At 40.1% G+C, this 9,409-nt stretch overlaps 1 long non-coding RNA gene across 1 annotated transcript; it reads left to right on the top strand.

Annotated features, from left to right (window-relative positions):
• The first annotated feature begins 2,760 nt into the window (after positions 1-2,760).
• LOC116065390 lies at positions 2,761-8,843 on the top strand. Its single transcript, XR_004108721.1, has 3 exons — positions 2,761-2,922; positions 5,665-5,669; positions 8,828-8,843. It is a non-coding gene; the product is annotated as an uncharacterized LOC116065390 (long non-coding RNA).
• The last annotated feature ends 566 nt before the right edge of the window (positions 8,844-9,409 follow it).

Below are 9,409 nucleotides of genomic sequence, written 5' to 3'. Positions count from 1 at the left end.
TATACACATAAACCCACATGCACACACACACAAGCTTATCATGCCTTTGCCAGTGGCCTTTGGAAATGCCAGTAAAGAGCTCCTCAGAACAACATGGTGCTGCATTTACTTTCTCAAAATGCCACAAGTTACAGACGGCGAGATGATCAGGAGAATGGGGTGAAGCGAAAGAAAATGAGAGCGAGAGAGCGAGAGAAAACCAGTAGAAAGAAGTAATAACATTAACACAGATTAACATACTTTGATTCAAAATTTAAGAGGGCTATTACAAGCTAATTTCACTAAACACACATTTAAATTCAGGCAGAATAGCAGAATTGATAGCTTAATTAAATAGGTAGGGGGGTAAAAAGTAGGAAGAAAGGAGCAAAACAATGAAAAGAGAATAGAAAAAGAAGGAAAGGAAAAGGAGAACTAGTGCTAGTGATAGAGAGAAGGAATGTCCTTGTGCATAAAAACAGTCAACAATGAGCGTGTTCAATCACAAAGAAAAAGAGACACTAACTCTTTCTTTAAATTCAATTTTAGGGACCAGTGGTGGTCTAAACCATTTTTAAATGGGGGAGGGGGTCGGGGTTAGGGGGCCAGGCTGGGACCATGTGTGATTTCAGGGGTACCAAATATATTAAGCACAACTGTTATATACCCCCACCACCCCCATAGATTTGGTTCTCCAAAAGATTAACGAAAAGACGTGTAACAATTAACACAAGGATATTCAGTGTTAACATACATTTTATTTATACTGCAAATGAACAATTACAATTTCCCCTCTCTGGGGATAATAATGTGGGTTGACAAAACATTCTAAAATATTACAGGGGTACAGGGGCACTGCCAAGCAATTTTTCACCCCCCCCCACCACACACACACACACACACACACACACACACACACACACACACATCCTTAGTTTCTCACTATACACTCACACAATGCTCTCAATAACTCATTCCACCACATAGGATACAAAGCTTTCCAAAGGCAGAACAAAAGACCATGTACAGCAAACATCTCACACACAAACACACACGCACACACACCTTAACAATTCTGAAAATTGCCTGAGAAACAGCAAGAGACAGTCATGAACCTTCTCCAAATTGCTGCTCGGAATGTAGACGAAGAACATTATACGCTGCGTCTCCTTCCTAAATTGTCTTTTTATGGAACTAATACCTGACTGAGATAGAGGAGGCTGCTGCCCTAATGTGACCGAGAAGATCCTTTTATTACCAAAGAGGTTGTGCTATATTACTGGCCCTTTCCTCTACTTTATGCATGAATTGAACAGAAATGTGAGAGTGTGTGTTTATTGCTATCAACTTGCAAATGTCTGTATGTTTGTTGTTTGTTTCCTCCAATATGTGTATATGTGATAGTGCTGTGTCAGCATTGAGCCCACAGTCTCCTGCACCCAAAGCACCTTCCTACAGTCACAAAGAACTAAAAAATCAGGAGCTGCATTATCTGATTCTTCTTTCCGTCTCTCCCCTTATCCATCCATAGTCTTTACTCTCTTTTCCCATCATTTTCCTTCATTTACCGCTATCTACATCCATCCCTCTAAACGTCTCTCACTTTTGTCTTTTAATATAATCCATTCTTTTATTGATGTGTGTATTTGTATTGTTAAGCAGCTATTTAGAGTATCAGAAACAGAAAAATATAGATGAGAGATGCTACGTTTAGGTATTACGTTTACTATTTTCATAAACGGACCTTTTAACCTCTCCGTTTTCAAAAATAACATTGTGCACAGCTGTCAGTTTTCAGAAAAGTGTTCGTTTACATTTACCCGTGTATATATATGCCGTCAATGCCGTCAAGAGCATGCCAAACCTGTAGGTGGCAGTGTAATGAGAAGCTCAAGCCCACGTTAGCCAATCAGAATCCCGAAAAACAGCAACAACAGCAACAAATCACTTCCTCTCTCTTCTCTTCCTCACTTCCTCGGCTGCCTGAACCTCTGTTTTTCTTAGTTTACATGCAAACGTGCAAACAAAGTTTTCCCAAATCTCCACTCTGGCCGGAGTTTTTAGAAAGAATCGTTTTCAGAGGCGAATTCTCCATTTGCGTGTAAACAAAGGGCACAAACGAAGGGAAATGTCTCTGTTTTTCAAAATAACCATGTACGTGTAAACGGGGTAAGAGAGAGAGCGAGAGAGAGAGAGAGAGAGAGAGAGAGAGAGAGAGAGAGAGAGAGAGTCCATTGCTGCTGATTTACGACTTCTTAAAAAGAATGAATTGCTACTATTCGTCCTTGCTCAAAGATGTAGCCTGATTGGGCACTATGCCGATTCATACCACCCATGTTGGTACCAGCACACACACAGACACGCACACACGGCACACCATGGATGGATTTAGAGGGGACTAAAATGACCTGGCCCTCAAACCTACATCACAGCTGAGAGCAGAGTGAGTAAGAGAGCTCAAAAGTAAACCTGGCAGAGGCAAACACTGTTGGAGTCAAGTTAAAGTAAGGATAAACTAGAAATGTGTTAGCTTTTCGATTCCATTCTCAACTCAACGTTTCAATACTGAAAGCAAAGGTTGAACCCACTCTCTCAGATTTAATTGTAATTACACTTTTTAGTGGACACTACTTATTCTTTCATGTTTTGTTAAAAACCATATTCGTTACTAAACCGCATTAGTTATTTGTAATAATCAGCTTACGTATGCAGTGCACAGATCATATTAAGCAGAGATAACTAAGGATGTTACTGTTAATTTAATGTTCTGGATGGGTTCTGTCCTAGTTAAAGTGTGTTTTAATAAGGTTCTGTTAATGTTTTGGGTGTGCATTTATGTTATCTGGGTTTGAGTTTTGTATGGTTGATTTAGTGTTCATGTTTATCTACATTTATTTTTGCACCATAACCGAGACCTGGGTGGGGACTGATGGCCTCTGGGCAGTGACCAAATGTTCAAGGGCATACACACAGAGTGGAAATCAGTAATTCTGTCCACTGAATAAAGCTTTTCATGCAACACACTGCATTGGAAGATGTCTACATTTTGGGCAAATTGCTGGTGTCATACTCCCTGGGAGGGCAGGGTCCTTGAATAATATGGCTGGTATCTCAATTGTTATCTGATATGAACTGGAATTGGCAAAAAGAATCAGAATGAAATCTAAATGATATTATTTCTTAGCTTGCTCTCAAAATACAATGCTTTGCTCTTTGGAAATGTCACACGTATGAGTAACCCAAAATTCCTACTGGGAGCGAGATGTCAGTGGCACTAATGCACTGCAGAAATGTCCATGAAATCTATCTAACAAACGTTTGACCTTTTTTATGGCCATCAATGTTGTCAGAGATGGACTGATAAATGTTAGAAATATGACATGTATTGGTCTTTGCCAAAAAAAACTCTCAGAAGTGAAAACATTGTATACTTACAACAAACCTGCATCGCAGGTAAGAGCACATTGTTAAGCATGCGTAAATAATTTGTATATAATAGCTTTACCATTACACATGCGGACCATGGTGCATTGGGGTGCAACAACCTCTCAGAAAATTCACAAATTCAGAGGACAAGCTTAAGAAGTAAGTTAAGTTTATTTCTAGAGCACATTTAAACACAGCTTTAGAGCTTTACAGCTTTACAAAAAAAGCACTAAGGTGCTGTATAAAAGAACAATTTCCACATATTTTCATCCCACCTGAGTTTGATGTAAGGCACTTTTTGTTTTCCTTTCCAACACAGTATGTGTCAGTGATGCACTTGGAGAAAATGTCCTATGAAACACCTTATTCTGTTTACACACGCTGTGCTGAGAAGTGGCAGTGTGTGTTTCTACATAGTTAAAAGAGGTGCTGAAAATTACTCAACCTTTTTAAGTGTAGTGTAACGGATGTTTGAGCGTGACTCTAGCGCTAAGTCAAAGTGAGAGTACCAGTGTAGAATACTGACCTTTAAGATTTAAAGTTTCTTATTTGCTCACTCTGAAAACCACCAAGAAGTGAGTCATCCAACATTAATGTGTGCATGTGTGTGTGTGTGTGTGTGTGTGTGTGTGCGTGCATGCGTTTATGTGTGCATGCGTGTGTGTGTGTGTGTGTGTGTGTGTGTGTGTGTGTGTGTGTGTGTGTGTGTGTGATGTAATTGCCAACGACACATTACGCTGTAGGGAACCGGCAGAGTCATGATGTGCAACCTCATATGGTATGGAGGTGATGTGACAGATCTCAGTGCATGCACACCACACACACTTTGACATGGACACACACACACACACACACACACACACACACACACACACACACACACACACACACACACACATAGGTTTGTGGCACTATCTTTGTGGGGACCCGCCATTGACATAATGCATTCCCTAGCCCCTTACCCTAACCTTAACCATCACAACTAAATGCCTAACCTTAACCCTTACCCTCATCCTAACCATAACCTAATTCTAACCCTAATCCTAAAAACAAGTCTTAACCCTCAAACAGCCCTTTAAACTTGTGGGGTCCAGCATTTTGGCCCCACAAAGCTGTCGGGACCCCACAAGTATACTGGACTTCCGGTTTTTGGACCCCACGAATATAGTTAAACAAGCCCACACACACACACACACACACACACACACACACACACACACACACACACACACACACACACTCACTAAGTCAAATCCCTTTTATTGACCATGGAAATCATTACACAGTACAATGTGTCACAGGACTGTCAAAACATCCCGCTTAGACGTGCATCTCCTGCATTGATGTGCCACTGAGTACAGCTCTATATTTAGATCCTGTTGATTGTCTTACACAAACTCCATTCAGTACGGAGAATATAATTGGTGGTGTACAAAGGTAAAATAAATTGGGTAATCCTAACAGCATGCTACTGAAGTTTACATGACAAGTTATGTAACACTAATGCTGTACAGTGGTAGCCATACTTCCTTCCTGGGCTCTAGACAAAAAAAAAAGTTGCAAAATTTAAAAGGGAACTATGAAGTTTTTTAGTTTAATTTACCTTAACTGAACAGCTTCGGAGTCATTGGAATGGTCATATGACTTTTTTTTTAGTTGAATGGTGGTCGTCTCGCTCCCCCCTAGCGCCTGTGAGCAGAAAAACCACCCTTGCATCTTTAGGGCCGGTAAGCCACCGGCTTCAGCGTTAGGAAGTATCGCATGATATCAGGTCTCGCGATGTAACAAATTGCTTCACGGCACTGCACACATACAGGAACCGGCTAGCTATAAGAACAAGGTAGCGATGGAGTTTTTCACACTACCGTCATGGCTGAGCCATAAAACAGAAGCAGAAAGCTAGGAAAGCATTATCGGAGGAACAGAGAAAGAGGAAACGACAGACTGACCGAGCGAGGAGTCAGACACGAGTAAACATCGGACCTGCGTTTTCAGAATGGCGAGAACTGAGACAAACAGAAGCCTGCAAATCTGAAGCTGACCTGGCATTCTTGCTGATGCGCTTGTAAGTATTTACAAGCGAGTTTGACACACGTGCTATATGAGACATACAAAACAGTCAAAAATATTTTACTTATCGATTAAATAAAAGCATGTCTATAAACTCTGCGTGTCTGGTCCTTAGAGAAGTTGAGTTTGACACTCCTAATCTAGAGGGTGACTATAAGAAACATCCAGTACGACATTTATTAATTAAAGGAATAGTCTGACATTTTGGGAAATATATTATTTGTCTTTTTGTTGAGAGAAGATTATTACCACTCTCATGTCTGTACAGTAAATATGACGCTGGAGCTGGCAGCCGGTTAGCTTAGCTCAGCATAAAGATTGGGAACAGATGTGAGGGCTGCTTTTTCAGTCAATTACAACCATCATAGTGTCACTTTCACTGTGCCCTCCTCTGCCTTTCTGTGTCAGTTATTAGCTATTCATATCATTGAAACCAAAATTACATGCTACACTTTGTAATATGATGTTATGATGGTCTTTCACTATCTATGCTTCTGAGTTATAATGATATCTGTTTGCTGCTACTCTAGGTGAAATTGCATTAGGCAACTGGGGTTTGCACCCATGATGGAGTGTTTCCTGCTGCCCCATAAAAGATAATGTCATTTCTCTTCTTATCTTAGCCACATTGGTCTCTGTAGCCAGGGAAGTTGTTTGCAGTTGCATGCAAGATTAATTAATTTTAACCGCCAGTACTTAACCCTTTCAAGGTGTGAGTTAGACATTAGGGTTAGTGTAGTTGGTTCAGAGCTAGAGCTTTGGTTTATATACATTGGTTATTTGGATTTTTTTTTTCCATGGACTACACTACATAAAACATTATATGCAGCAATTTATTTGCAGCTGGCTGATTCTTTTCGAAACAAACACTCTATGTGCATATACCTTAAAGGTCCCATATTGTAAATTTTTTTCCATATCTTATCATAAAGCAGGTCGAGGTGCTAAATGAATACTGTGAAAGTATCAAAACGCTAAATGCACACATCCTATATTCAGAAACTGTGCCTTTAAATGAGCTGTCAGGACTTTCGTACTGTAAAGTGCCACTACAGTGTCATTACAGTCATTCCCCTGCTGCAATGACGGTGCACAGTCTCCAAGAGTGCAAATGCAGAAACCCGTAAACGCTGACCAATCAGAGAACACTGGGCTTTTTTAGGAGGGGGGTTAAAGAGACAGGCGTATAGGTTAGGGTTAGACAGGATTACAGGTATATTCAGATAGTATGAGAAAAATAATGTTGTTTTTTTTTGAAAATGCAAAAAGCATGTAAACATGTTCTAGTAGAATTATGAACCTGAAAATATAAGCATAATATGGGACCTTTAATACAGTAAATGCTTAACTATATCATTCTACATCCACTGTTTTAGCCTTTGAACAATAATTAAAAGAGACTCCTCTTATCTCTAAAACCAGGAGCTTTTTAATCCCAACACTTCCCACTTTCTTTTCCTTTTTCTAGTAGTGATAGCCTACTGTCAAGGCTGTATAACACTACAATATTACTCTAAGCCTTTCTCTCTAGTCTCCCTTAATGCTTACTCTAACACTAGAGCTTGCTTGTCCGCCAGCAAGGCTCCAATCAGTCTGCTGTACGGTGTTAAAGTATTTTTAATCTGTGCAAGTGAAGAAGAAAGATAATTAGAAACAATCAAGGAGAAAGATGCAAACACGGTTAGTAGATGTCAGTGTGGGAAAATGTTGGCTTTTATCACTGTGAGATAAAATGTGATATAATACATAATGATGCGCACAGATGCCTCCACAAGCACACAAACACATACCGATAGGGGCAATGACGAGTCTCCTGAGGACGGTCTTTGGTGTTTTTTGCCATCAACGTCTCCTCCCAGGCAACGCGGCAATGGTTATGTTTAGGGTTAAGGAAGGTGCCGTAGGAGGCAAAAAACACCATCGAGCCCTGAGGACGCAGATTTGGGGAGAACACACACACACACACACACACACACACACACACACACACACATACACACAAACACACACACTTCCTATGCATTACGTAAGCCACAAAAAATGTATATCTTTGGCAACTTGGTTTCATGTCAGTTGTTGATTGACAGCAATGACGATTTTTTTTTTCACGTTTCAAGCACTGGCAAGGCACAACCTCCACTTGAAAAAAGTTTGAATTTTAAATTTATAGTCATTCATTGCTATAGCAGAGTACAGTTGAACAAAATGGTATTTGTTTTAAATAGCAGAAGAAGAAAAAATATATTCAATAGAACAAAAATCAAAAAATAACCAAGTCCCTGAGAGGTGAAAAAACAAATAAACAAAAGGCCCCGTGTTCATTGTAGTGACATAATATGTCTCCCAGTGCAATGCTGTGACTCACTGATGTGTTTTTGAGGGACAACAATGGAGCTATATGGTAGAAGAAGCCGTATCAGACATTTGGATATAAGTATCACTTCATTGCTGGTTTTGGTGTTTTGATGGGATTTGTTGACAGTAAGAAAAAGATCTTGGCCAGCAATGTGTTTTTTTTCAGGTGTACAACAGGTGTAAACAACACATGAACAAGTAAGGCTGAGGCAAACATCCCAGGGCTGTGCTGGCTAATGGTCAGTGCTATCTGTGTCTTCCTAACTTTGCTCTCTAACTCACTTCCACCTCAGCTGTCCCTTGTGTCATCCAGTAATTGCAGATTATTGCTGCTGTTACAAGAAACGATCTTAGAGTCTGTGGATTATTTAGCGAGTCTCCTCACTGTTCGACTCTGCCTTCCTACAGAGGATTTACTGTGTGTGTGTGTGTGTGTGTGTGTGTGTGTGTGTGTGTGTGTGCTCCTAGCGTTAGCCTAACTGGGACTGAGCCACTTTTATATTTGAACATGCCACACGAACGCACATTCATAGTCACATAAATAGGCCACCATTAATTTACTCTCACACACACACACACACACACACACACACACACACACACACACACACACACACACACACACACACACACACACACCACGCAGACATTTTAGACAAAGGTCATCTCTTTTTGTTTTAAACATGTCTGACCTTTGAGTGGCTGAAGCTGCATGTCTGCGCTTTGCATTGAATTTGTTTTAAAAGGATAAAATATAATGTGCTTGGTATTGTGGTAGCAGAGGATGACTCAGATTGTGCAAGTTGTGCAAGCACATTAAAGGGAACAAGAGAGACAACCAGCAAGTGAGGATGTAGTGAAAGAGGAAAGTGTTTGAAAGCTTGTGGCATATCTGTCAAATTGCACAGGACACTCTGGTCTGACCAATTAGCATGCAAGGTTATGTGGATGCAAGGGAACATCATAAGTAAACTAACTAATAAAAAACTCACACAAGTATTGATATACTGTATTCTTTTTGGCCTGTATCAAAACACCCTATTACAGTACTTTGGTGTACATGACCAGCCATTTATGAAAATGTGTTGAATATATGTGTCTAATTCGTCATTTCATTTATATCAAAAAGTTCTTATCTGTTCGATGAGCATGTGAGATGTAGTTCAATAAACAGAAAGTGAAACTGAGAAAAGAGGAATATGCTATCATTTCAATTTCCAGCATGTGTCGTCTTGCAAGATCGATTCTGTCTCTGAGGAGCAGTGACAAGTAGATGAAATTCTTTATCTCTCGATCTCTCGATCTCTTTCCCTCACAAACAGACACACACAGACACACAGACACACAGACACACACACACACACACACACACACACACACACACACATTGTACCTTTCTGTAACAGACACATGACAAACTTTCAACAATTGAGCTAAAGGGATTTGCATATCTCTGTATCCCTCCCCCTCCCAAAACAAACAGAGAACCAGCAGTAAAAACGCACAGAATAACAAACTGAATATACACAGCAAACAACATGATATTGCCTTGGAGCTATTATACAATATCATTATTAAT

This window comes from Sander lucioperca, chromosome 21 (genome assembly GCF_008315115.2).
Source record: "Sander lucioperca isolate FBNREF2018 chromosome 21, SLUC_FBN_1.2, whole genome shotgun sequence".
In the NCBI taxonomy this organism is placed as follows: domain Eukaryota; kingdom Metazoa; phylum Chordata; class Actinopteri; order Perciformes; family Percidae; genus Sander; species Sander lucioperca.
The sequence above is the reverse complement of the archived record's forward strand: the minus strand, read 5'-3'. Positions and strand labels throughout refer to the sequence as shown.